This window comes from Phaenicophaeus curvirostris, chromosome 1 (genome assembly GCF_032191515.1).
Source record: "Phaenicophaeus curvirostris isolate KB17595 chromosome 1, BPBGC_Pcur_1.0, whole genome shotgun sequence".
In the NCBI taxonomy this organism is placed as follows: Eukaryota; Metazoa; Chordata; class Aves; order Cuculiformes; family Cuculidae; genus Phaenicophaeus; species Phaenicophaeus curvirostris.
This window is the reverse complement of record NC_091392.1, coordinates 92,641,872-92,654,917: the sequence shown is the minus strand read 5'-3', so window position 1 is coordinate 92,654,917 and position 13,046 is coordinate 92,641,872.

Sequence of the window (13,046 nt, the reverse complement as noted above, 5' to 3'; positions counted from 1 at the left end):
AACATCTTTATCCATGCCTCTCTTGGGGTTCTCTTCAGTCTCCACAAGACCTCCAACTTTATATTGTTTTTCAGGTTTCAGCACGTAACTCTATTCTATCAATTCACATATTTGTCACTGAATTCCAGTGCAAGATGCCTTTTCTATTATGTGTATATAGAAAGCTATATCTTTAAAAATCTCTCTCAAGTTTGACTTCCTTTGCACAAAACCACTAGTTCATCCTTTCTCAGCCAAAATATTGCCCATGTTTTCTTTTTCTGCTTCTCTAAGAGAACAGAGAGAGGTGCAAAGAATGGTTGTATTTTTTTTTTCCTGTAACATTTTCACTCCACTTTGACATTTTACTTTTTTTATATCCTCCATTTGTGCCTGCTATTCATATTGCTACCAATATGGGAAGCTATGGGACTATTTACAGTTTTGAATTCTGCTTTCTTTCTGGTCTCCTTGAGCATATAAACTTCTCATCATCATTTGAGTGTATGTAATTATTCTCCTTATTTATTAATTGCCTATTTTCTGGAAAGTTCAGTTGGTTTCCTAAACAGACAGATTTTATCAGGCAGGAATTCTATTCAGGGATCAGACCTTGCATTCTTTTGAAAATTAAGGATGTTTGTTTATCATCAACTGTCATCAATTAGAATTTAGTTTCAATGCTTAGCTTTTAGAAGTATTTAGAACAATCAGAATTTTGTATACATACTTAATCTTATCTAATGCTACACTTCACTAATGCAAAGTTAGAGGTTTAGCAAAAGAAGTCTGATAATTCTTCTTTGTGTATTTTAAGGTGTTGCTGCTCCTTGCTTTTCATTCAGACCTCTTCTCACAAATATTTTAATCTTCAGTCTGTTACTGATGGCAATTAACATCACTCTGCTCCTTATTTACTTTTAAAACAGGCTCTTTATTGGAGAAGAAAGTTTGAATCAAGATATCAGTCTGTGAACTGTAAGACTGAAATGTAGGCACATGTCCTCTTCTAGCAATTCTTCCAGAAAGACAGAAATTTCTGAATTTCTGGAGGGAAATGAGTTATACATCTGAAAAACTGCAGTAAGATTCAATACAGATCTCTTCTGCAAAAGCTCAGACTGCCTTTCCTGACAAACTACAGAGCAATGCTGCAGAATTTCCCCAGAGAGCCAAAGTGGTTTTTAGCCTTTACTCACAGGCATGTCTCATGGGTCATTTTTTTCATTTTTGCTTTCCTGCTTGTAAGCGTTTTCAATATCTGGGTTTTTTTGCATGGAATAATGTAGCAGTCTCAAAAGCTAGCTCACTCCAAGCAAGATGATATCACAGACTATAGAGATACTAACCAACTTATTTAATCCTATTTCTTAGCAAAGCTAGTCAGCATGGGTAGAACAATGTTCTGATGTAGATTCTTGTCACCTGATCCTGTAGCTACTGAGAGATGGTTAAACAGCAAGACAGCCATCAGCCAGATTAAAAAACAACTGATTGTTAATACAAAGAAGAAATCAACTTGAAAAGAAATAAATGAGAAATATAAATATCTGTAATGCGTAGGAAAGATCATGGAGTGGAAACAGAGAAGCAGCCAAAACTTGGTCTTGCACAGGTATGATTGTGCTCTGCCTAGGCCTTTCAGAGCAGTCTCCTCATCCAGACGATGTGGTGAGAAGCCAGCCAGTGAACTGACAGAACTGGATACGATATGAAGGATCCACACTTCAGTAAGCATATATTAGCTAGTGTGCTTTTGCACAAGGTAGATTGGCAGGTTGCAGCAAGTAGCGTGGAGACGCATCCCCTGCAATATGTGTGTGCAAATAGGGGAACCTGCACTCCCAACAGAGGGGATCTGTGTCCTCGCATCCTTGTAACCCACTTGTGCTGAGTGTGGGTGAGTTGGTCGGGGCAGTATATGTCACTGTGCAGGGTGAGAGGAAAATTAGGTTAGGATTACTTCATTAGGATGTTTAGGAATTTATAGGTAGTTATTAGTATTTTAGAAGGGTGGTGGTTTATTTGGTGCATGGCTGATGCTGATCCTAAATGTATAATTCAGTGATTACTAGTGAATTGCATGTCATTAGTAAAACAGTAAGTTACTTCAACCAGAATTTGATTGAAATTATGTGAACCAAGTAGGCTTTTTTCTCTAAGACAGGTCTGATCTTTAAAAATAAGTATTGCTTGTATTTTGTGGTATAGTCAATATATTTTTGTATCATTTAAAGCAAGAGCTGTATGAGGTCCCAGAAGAGATTCTCTGCTTCTGTTAAACAGCCTCTCTCCCTCCTTGATGTCAGACAGGTCTCAGAGGAACTCTTTCATTCAGAGCCCTTTTACTTCAAGGATTTTACCATGTCCTTCTTCACAATACCCAAGAACCATACACTGGCCTGCTCTGACTGGTTCACACCTTTTTGCTGGAATCTCATACCTTTCAATATGGATAAAATACAGCCAGAATCCAAACTAAACAAACTGCTCAATATAAAATAAGCTGAACAACAAACAAATATTCCATATATATACAGTATCTAATTTTCCAACATATTGGATTCGTTTCACATTGATAGACAATCTATGCTTGCTTGATTTGTTATAAGAGGGGGAAGGTGGAGTGGCTGTATTAACTAAGAAAGAATTTCATATCAGAGCTGCAGACTTAAGAAAACTTACCTGCAGGTAAGATTCCTCCATGACCAGATCTAACTAGACCATGTCTATCTTGCTACAGAGGCAATTAAGGACTTTACACATAACCTGTAGAAAACCTTATCCTTGCCCTTAAGGGTGCCCTTAGGAAGTAAAGAAAGATTTTATTGACAAGAAACTGAAGAAAAGAGAACTTTAGTGGTTACACTTAGACAATGTATCTGTGGTACAGTGAGGCTTGAAAGCAGTTGTTCTAAATTCCAGGCCAGTATCCTAAACATTGAACTGTTCTTCTCTGGGAAAGGACAGCTCTGAACAGAAAAACAAAAGGCCTACGGGATTTAGCACAACATTTGGTTGCTGAAACTTGTGGCTTTCAGAGTCTGCTGTAGCCATGGGCACAGCTAGATCTCAAAAGCTGAATGCTGGCTGTGCTTTAACCATCTCACAACAAATGTGACCCGAAGGTACAAATTAGCCAGCAGAAGGGATGAAATGACCCTGCTAGTTCATATTCCAGAAGAGTAAGCATAGTTTCACCAGAGGGGCTAAGGGACTCTGCTGTTGCACTATGCAATGAGGGATGCAGGACAGCTGCACCCCTGTGGTTGTGCAGTCCCCTAGGTTGCAGCGTGCCTTATAGTGACAGAGCAGGACACTGACACAGGAGACCATCTCCTCAGATAACATATGATTCACAGATGCCAAAAAGGAACCATCCTGACAGAGCAGGTCAGAGGTTTTCCCTCAGAAGCCCATTGCTGAGCCTGAGAGCAGAAGCCAGTGACAGCTTGTTGAGAGATTGGCTTTTTGCCACAATAAGAAAATATTCATGTATATTTTAACTCATATGTGAAAAGAGAAAAGAAGAAAATAACAGTAGGAAAATTACAGAGGAAGACAGGAAGAGGATGTAGAATAAAGAGTATAAAATAGCAGAAGGATAGCATGAGTCAGGAGCAAAGCCCTGAGAGACTTTGGTGGAGCTGTAAGAGAGAAGGAAAGAGAAAATGAAAGAAGAAAAACTGTCCCCCAAAGAAAAGAGGAAGGCAAGAAGTTAAAAGAAGGAAAGACATAACACACAAGAGGAAGAGAAGAAAAATGAATAAACAAAAAGGGCAAAAGAAAGAGATTAAAAAAAAAGATAAAGCAAGAGCAGCAGTGTAATACATGTTCTCCAAAATAGTGGATTGAATTTTATTCCCTTTCCTGTGTGGCACACTACTTTGAAATAACAGCTCATGTTGCTACACAGTACATCCACGTCTTTTAGGTATCTGCATATAAAAATTTTGTTTGTATTGTTTCAGCATCTTCATAAATTAATGGGTTCTTCCTTCAAGAAAATCTGAAGGAAAATGAGGTACTACTTATGCAAAACAAATCCAAACAAAAATCCTACAAAAATATAGTTAACATTTTCTGTAACTCACACCAAGTAAATCTATTTCAGAGTTTTGCAGGGCATTAAAAGAGAATGATTTTCAAAGAACCCCTCCCCAGATCAGACCTTTCTGAAGTGTCCAGCTGATATCCAAAAGCAATCATGCCTGGAAACCCCAAATCATCACAGGTCATTTTTGTCACCTTTATACCCACCTCCCCACCTGTACACAATGGCTGCTGAGTCACAGGACTTGAACATAGTCAGCTTTCAGAACAAAGTCCTTCTCAAGAGTGGTATCAAGTTCCTTCTCCGATATGCTTGTTGGAAATTATTAATCTAATGATTGTCTTCTGGCAGTATCAAATGTGGACAGCCAGCTATGAATGTTTGAAGTTTAATTATGTTTCTAAATATGTAAATGCACCCAGAGGCTTAGAGAATGCAGATGCGTTTTAATAAGTGCTAACACTGGCAAAATAAACAAACACATTACTTGGTTGGATGAAATGGGGAGCAGACTTACGTTAATTATTCTTTTCTTTCCATTATAGCTGAAAAGCAGCTCAATTGAATACCCCACTCAAGCAGGGCTATTGAAGAGGAGAGACCTGCTTCCACAAGCTCACAAGCTACATCTTTTTTATTTCCCCTGTTATAGGCACAAAATTAAAATTGAACTGAAGAAGAAAAATAACCATAACAATTAAAAAAAAGTTACTTACAGCCATCACCTCCAGCTACATGCACACACAGCGCTAACTACTTGCTGCCAAAGTTGGTACTGATCTTGGGACACCATTTGCTCTCTGTCTGCCCATTGGTGACATCCCAGTGAACATTCATGGTTTTACCTTTCACATTTTCAGAAATACAGGAAGAAAGAGTATCATGGGTCTCAAAATATCTATATCTGTGTATGTATACTCAAGCTCTGCATTTGCTAGCTCCTGAATAACCTTTTCAGCCAGGAAGCAACACACCTGTGCTTTACTACATTAGCAATTTTATCCTCTTTATTCTTTTTAATATAGCCCTCTTTATTTTATGTTTAAAATATTAGGTTGTGATGATCTACTGGCAGCACTGTTGCTAATGAAGTTTTCCATAGCTATAATAAGTCAAAATTATTTTCCTCTTCTGTGACATGATTCTATGCAAAGGCAGAACACCAATCCTAAGGCAGTGATGTGAAGGAAATAGTAAATATTTCTACGAATAATGAGTATTGAGTACCTTTTCAGTTGCTTGATCTCCAGAAAGCTCTTCAATTTGTCTAGTCTGGGTTCACCCTAAATCCATTACATACAGATTTTCCCATTTAGAATAACAATCAGTTTATATTAGTGGCAAAAACTTATCTTGCTGATGGTTTTTGTTACAGTCCCAGCAGATAAGTATATATTGACTTAACACTATCGAATACATAGTTTTGTTCACACAGTTGTGTTCTCTGGAAAAGTTTCCATGTGGCATTCATAAGTGCTAAGACACTACAGACTTGTGTCATCAAGAATTGTTCCCATTTTGTCCTCCTTGGTCAGCTATTAAAGTAGACAGTGCTTCATTTTGCTCTGGAGGTTCCCAAATATTTTGATAACACTTGCCTATCTTCTTATCCCTTACCTTCCAGACACACCCTTAAAGTTGCGGTTCTCTCCCAAGAGTCAACCAGTTGCTAGAAGGAAATGTGGCTATGAAGTTGCAACAGGGAAATGTGTCTAAATGGATGTGTGCTGCCATATTCCTTAAGCTGCTCTGGTCTTTTACAACAACATTTGCAGAAGATTCCAAGATTTCAGTCTTTCCTACTGCTGAGTACCTGAGCATTTATAGCTTCTTTGGCACACAATACCTTTTTAGCACATCTTAGAGGACATGATAGTAATTCTTTTTCCGCATTTTTTGCCTCTTTGATCTCTGTGTTCCTGTCCTTCAGAGTGAATTACTGCAATAGACTGTAATTGGGAATATAAGCCTTGAGTAAGACAAAAGCCGTTCAGCTGTTTTTTATTGATTTGAGAGGTGCTGGGCTATTGCAAGCCAGTGAATTGAAGTCCACAAATCTGTTAATAAGTTAGAGTTTTGCTAACTTTTAGGTTCACCAGGAGTTCCAGTGAAGATTCAAGTTGGTTCATATTTTAAGCTCCCTGTTCATTTGTCTCTTAATTTTATTTGTAGTTTATTGTCTTACATCACAGGCACCTCAGAAGTTGCTACCATACTACTAAAGACATTGTAACTCTGAAAACAGTCTTAATATTCTGTGAGGATAGCAATGTATCCTGTCACTCTTGGAGTACAGATGGAATAGCTACCTTCGACAATGGAAGTTGTTATGATCATTTTTGTCTAATTTAAGAAACATTTAATCCCTCTCCAATAGCTATATCAAATATGTCTCTATGCACACATCTCTGTCTGCAGTGAGTTCCATGGCATTGGGTTCTATTCTAAATAATGCATTCCCAAATAAACTTTACTCCCAAAATAATGTGTGGGACCAAGCTCACCTTTCTGCAGTTATTGCAACTGAAAGTGCATCATGGAAGCAAAGAAATATACCCAAGACAAAGTCCTGCCACCTTTAGTATGATTCAGTAACTTTCCAGTATTTTCACTGGTATCACAGAGGAAGTCAGAGGGGATGGGAAAGCTCTTCCATCAAACATACAATGTCTCAGATGACATTTCTTCTGAATCTTCCAGCGTAACAAAGCCATATGGTTTCTGTTGTGGGAATCTCACTCTTGGCATAATTACCCACTAATTTAAAATGCAATTCAACAGGCAGTAGGCACAGTGCTTTGTTTATTAAGGATGACCTTTAGAATCATGTCAGCAACATTAATACATAACTTTCTAATAAACAATGTTTTGTAGCAGAATATTCATATGGGAATTGTGGCCTGAATCAGTATGAAAAGCGAAGAAATAAAATAACCTCATTTTGACAGAAAAATATTAAAAAAAAATAGCTAGATGCCCAGGAAATGGGAATAGGATGTTGTATAGTGCAGTAGCACTACAGGATTTTTCTTTTTCTTCCTATGAAAATGTAACTATTTATTTAACGTTAACCTAGAAGGAAATAGAACTCCTATAAGTTACTCTTAAATAATACCTTCTAGCAAACACTGAATTTGAGGGATTTCACCACTCGGGTTTTCCACAGAAGTAATCTATGAACTAGATTTAGTCCTTCAAGTATAATATAAGGGTCACCCTGCAAGATATAGCATTGCAAGCAAATTGTATTCACAAAGAATATTATTTACTTCCTAGGCACATACACCTTTAGCAATTGCTACTAAATATAGTTTAGTTTACTTATACTAGGAAATCACTTTCAGACCTCAGTAAAAGAATAGTGAATCTACATTATAAACCCCATTGATGTCCAGAAAAAACTACCTGTTACTGGATTTCCTTCCTATCTCTTCTTTCTCCTTTCTCTCACGCATTTATTTTATTGGTATAGCTGAAGAAAAACTCATTCTGACCTTGCTGACATCTATGAAACTTGATCAGCAGCACACATACCAAAATATGATTCAAAAGAACTGACTCAGGCTTGCAATCTTATTATTATCCTTATTAATGGCTTACTTAGATATGTTAACAACTTTGAGTTTATTCTTGCATTCTTAGCTGGCAAGAAGTATTAAAGAAATTACGTTTGACAGATCATGCCCTAAACTGTGAATAAATGCACTGATGCAAAAAGTAATCGTGCTTGACCTCTATAATGAGGGGATGATAAGTCACCGTATTCTTAAGGACTTCGTCCAGAGGGGGCAACCGCTTTAAGAGTAAATGGTATTTAGATCTATGCTATCCCAATCCTCTTGAAGAAATATGATCACATTGCTAAGCATTTTAAGTGACTATCTATATGCAATATTGACTGAAAACCATCATCCCAGAACTCAGGTATCCAGATACTGCAAATTGGACTTGAAAAGCTTCAGAAAGTTTAAAGAGTGCAATATTATTTACATGCAATAGTGGTGAGGTTGGGTCTTTGGTTTGGAAAAGTGTAAGGTTACAAGGGAAGAAGATAAGACAATGTATAAATTTGACAAGTATTGGTACAGCTCATGGCACAATTCTCAGCAACTGTATGGCCACACTGAGCTGGAATAACCTACAGCAGTTTCTGCATGGTGGGTTCATAGCTAGAAACAGACTACCTCTACAGTAGCATTTAAATTAAATGCATCTTGAACTATTACATGGAATTTTGGTGTGCAAGAGTGAAACTGAGTTAACATCAAGTTTCTTGTGAAACTGAAGAAATCAATCAATTATTGACTGATGTTTATAGTGAAGAGATTCCAAGAATTAAGTTGGTGCCTAAGAGGTCTGTATTTTGTCAGTAGAAGACATGAAAGCAAAACCAATGAAGATCTTCAACAGCCTTTCAGAAAATGATCTGTGGAATTGCTTTGGACATTGGCAGCACCATATGCAGCTGTGTGTAGGCTAAGAAAGGAATTATTTTGAAGGTGACTGCAGTTAATTTTCTTAATTTTTTAAATAAAAAGTTACAGGCACAGCCTCATCAGACCTTGCATCTATTTCACAAACAGGTCTGATATGTTTAGAGAGTAAACATATTTTGCAGTGTAACCATAAGAAACGGTGCCAAACCATGAACATATCCCAGAACAACTGATATCTACTTTCAGATCTTCCAAAGGGGTTCTGTAAGACTAATTATTTGCAGAGTATGTGTATGTTTTGATAAATTATATTACAGATTAGTCTGTAGTCTAGGTATTATTCTATGAAAGAATATTTATGTTCTTCTGGTAAATAAAGAGAATCATTAAAATGATTGTCTTTTAACTTTCTCCAGAAGACAGAAATGATGGAAAAAAAATCTAAAACATTGTACTCAAAACAAAACTGATACGTTGTTTTGTGTCTTCAGTCCTCTAGAAGTAATTCCAAAGTATGTAGTACACTAATAATAAGTGATCTTTTTCATAAAATGCCAGGAGAAAATAATCACTATATAAGAAGAATTGATACTACAAAGATCAGTTAAAACCTAATCATGGAAACAGCTCTAGAGTTAAGCAGTTACCTCCTGGGGGTACACTGTTTCCACTGGAAATTGCCCATATCTATGAGTATCTCCAGACTTCATTTTATGAACTGTTCCAGAAAGTAGTAGGGACAACAGTGCTTGCTGTTTTTTCTCTCTTCCTACACTGATAAAACATGCACCTACTTTCATTAATACACTGAGCTGGAAGCGCATGTAATATCATGTTTTAATTGTGTTAAGCAAGATGTTTAGGTAGGCCACAGTGTTTACTAAAAATTACTTAGACTAATAAGAGGCAAGTTAGCAGGCAGGGGAGGAGGAAAGAGCTCAGTTTTAGAATCACATAATCTTAGAATCACCAGGTAGGAAAAGACCCCTGAGATCACTGAATCCAACCGTACCTATCTGCCGTGAAACCATTTCCTTAAGTACCTTGTCTATCCATCTTTTAAATACCTCTTGTGACAGTGACTCAACCACCTCCCTGGGCAGCCTCTGCCAGTGCCAGATGACCCTTTGGGTGAAAAATTTTTTCCTAATGTCCAATCGGAACCTCCCCTGGTGCAGCTTGAGGCCCCCTTGTCCTATCACCTGTCACTTGGTAGAAGAGGCCAACACGTGTCTCTACACTGAAATAAGAAGGTTAGTTTTTCTCCTAGGTTTATTGCTAACATTTGAAACAATACTCGCATTAAAAAAGTATTTTCACACTTGATCACTTTAAGGGGTTCATTATTTTCACAGAATCACAGAGTCACAGAATTACAAGGTTGGAAAAGACCCACTGGATCATTGAGTCCAACCATTCCTGTCAATCACTAAACCATGCCCCTCAGCACTTCATCCACCCGTCTTTCAAACACCTCCAGGGAAGGTGACTCAACCACCTCCCTGAGCAGCCTGTTCCAGTTCCCAATGACCCTTTCTGTGAAAAATTTTTTTCTGATGTTCAGCCTGAACCTCCCCTGGCAGAGCTTGAGGCCATTCCCTCTCGTTCTGTCCCCTGTCACTTGGGAGAAGAGGCCAGCACCCTTCTCTCTACAACCTCCTTTCAGGTAGTTCTAGAGAGCAATGAGGTCTCCCCTCAGCCTCCTCTTCTCCAGGTTAAACAACTCTAGTTCCCTCAGCCACTCCTCATATGACTTGTTCTCCAGCTCCTTCACCAGCTTTGTTGCTCTTCTCTGGACATCCTTGTGGTAAGGGGCCCAAAAGTGAACACAGTATTTGATTTGCGGCCTCACCGGTGCTGAGTACAGAGGGAGAATAACTTCCCTGAACCTGCTGGCCACACTGTTTCTGATACAAGCCAAGATGCTATTGGCCTTCTTGGCCACCTGGGCTCACTGCTGGCTCATGTTCAGTCAGCTGTTAACCAACACTCCAACCATTTGTTTTTTAAAGCATTGGAAGGGAAAACTGCAGAACTGCATCAACAGGACACATTTCTTCATGTATGTTTGTTTATTAGGGTGATTAGAGGCATTGTTGATGCACTCAAACTAGGTGGGGGAAAAAAGAACCAAACCAAACAGCTCAACAGTTCACTCCTCAGCTGGAAGTTGTTGCAACTACTGTAAATTTCACCCCCTAACCTAAATACCACAGTCTTTATTCTCCTCCATATCCAGCAGATATGCAGAGTTCAGCATCATTAATTTGTCAGACATGTTTCTGCTGGAGTAGAGGGGTCATAAGAAGGCACAACAGAATCAGTTTGGAGGTTTGAGGGAGAAGATCTCCGAATGTGGTCTTAAATACTTAGAATTGTCCTGTTAAGCATAGTTTCAACTAGTACAAGCGTAACAAAGAGGAAGGTGGTCATTTTTTCTCCTGCTTCTCTATTACATACCCACTTCAGCAATGTGGGTAACGAGCTAAATTGTGCTGACCTTTATCAGAGACAGGGTGTAACTGCTGAAGGAGAAGTTATGTTGCTGCATGCCATGTTGTCCATTTGCTGCTGCACTTTCTAGGCTGCCTGATATCACATAACCACACTAATGAGCATGTCAGCTCAACACACTTACTCACAAATCCATTTTGAATCATTCTATCAGCTTCAGTTGAAGGGGTGAATGTAAATGCCAATTCCAGAACTGCAGCTCATTTAATGTGCAGGAAATTATACATATTTTAATTCACGAGAGCCTCAGCCATGGTTCATTGAAACAAGAAAGTCTTCCCCTAATTATATTCCATGCCATCATGACATTTTAACCCTGTAAGGTTGCATTGTCATGTCATAACAACATGCTCAACAGACTTCACAAATGTCACATATAATGAGTGGTGCATGAATGTTGCAAAGTTGAAAGTTGTCCAGTTAGGAGACGTGCAATTTGTTTACAAAGAAAAGGATGAAATTGAAGCCATGAATCACTTGATTACTTCTTAGGAGCAAATCTCCCACTTTTAAAACTTATGCCAGACATTGCTGAATGCAGTTATAGAAAGGGATAGATAAAGGTGAAATCAAAGTCCAGTCACAACAGCTGAGAAATATCTGTCTACTTCCAGGCAAGAACTCCTATCAGAGCAGAGCTAGATACAACTGTTTCACACATTCATTTTCCTTCACAGAGCAATATAAAACTCAACCTCCCTGTAATTTCTGCTTCATTTTCTCACTGACAGTCCAGGTCTCCAAGTCAATAACATCTCCTCTTTCTTTCCTGCATAATTTGCTGAAGCTATTTTAAACACCACCAAGTGGGTTGTCTTTTTTCCACCAAAATCTGCTAATCTGTTATTTAAATAAGGACAACACTTAATAGTAAGTAAGCCTCAATCCTTTTATGCATTAATGTCTGATCATCTTCAGGACACCCCATCGTTGTTCTTTCATCCTTGACACTTGTTCTTTTCTTCTTCTCTGAGCTATGATTTCAGTTGTGACCAATTAACCTGCTATAGGATTTTGCTCTGAAGAAAGATGGCAATCAGCACTAAAAGGCAGCAGCCCCTTAAAACCAGTAATTTATAAAGCTATTCTGACTACTGTTTTACCAAGTTTGAGACACAAACTAAGAACAACAGAAGTTGTGTATCCTGGTAAATATATGAAACCTATTCTCTCTTTCCAGCTGAACTTGCATGGAGCTATTCACAGGCAGAGAAGAAATAATATAGAGAACACACACCTTGTCACTGGCAATTAAACTGCTATTCAAGTTCACAGCAAGTGACATACATAACTGCTATTGCTGTTAAGAGGTCTTACGATATCACTTTCCACACAACACAACAGAATCTGCTGTATTAGTACTTAATAATTTAGGGTAGCAGGTCAAACGCATGGAGTCTCTTCAGCAGAAACTGAATAAAGTTATCTACCTCCACATTTCTCTTTAAACGTAAACTCTGTGCAAGTAAGTTAAAGAATAAATGAGGGACCTACCTCTCTTAAAATCTGCCTCTTTAAGCATGAAATGCCCGTACATATGACAGACCCTCTACTAAACTTGCAGTCATGGTCATCTTGTTATTTCATTGATGTCCAAATAATGACAAGTCAAGCATAATTAGCATTCACAATATAGACACATACTACAGTAGGTGCATTTTATCAGTTCTTTAGATTTTCTTTGTACTTGAAATTTTTCAGTGCATACAGAAATCATTCTAGTTAATGGAAATTAAAACCTTAAAAAAGCTGGTTGGTTTTAAGGAATAAATAAGTTTTATTGACTTTCACAGGGAGAAACCTACTACATCACGTTGTTGTAGAAAAGTAACAACCAGAATTCTTAGGCACAGCAGGTTTTAAATTTGCATGAAATATATACACTGTGTTTTGATGTGATTTTTCATAGCTAATAAGGGCAGTATGTAGCCTGGCACCATTGATCTTTGTTTGGGAAGGGAAACTAGTAAGGTCATATATTAGAATCTTTTCCTGAGTGAAGTGAAACAATTGTAGCTAATGGGAAGTTAAAAATTTCCCTGCTTAAACTAGAGATATTACAA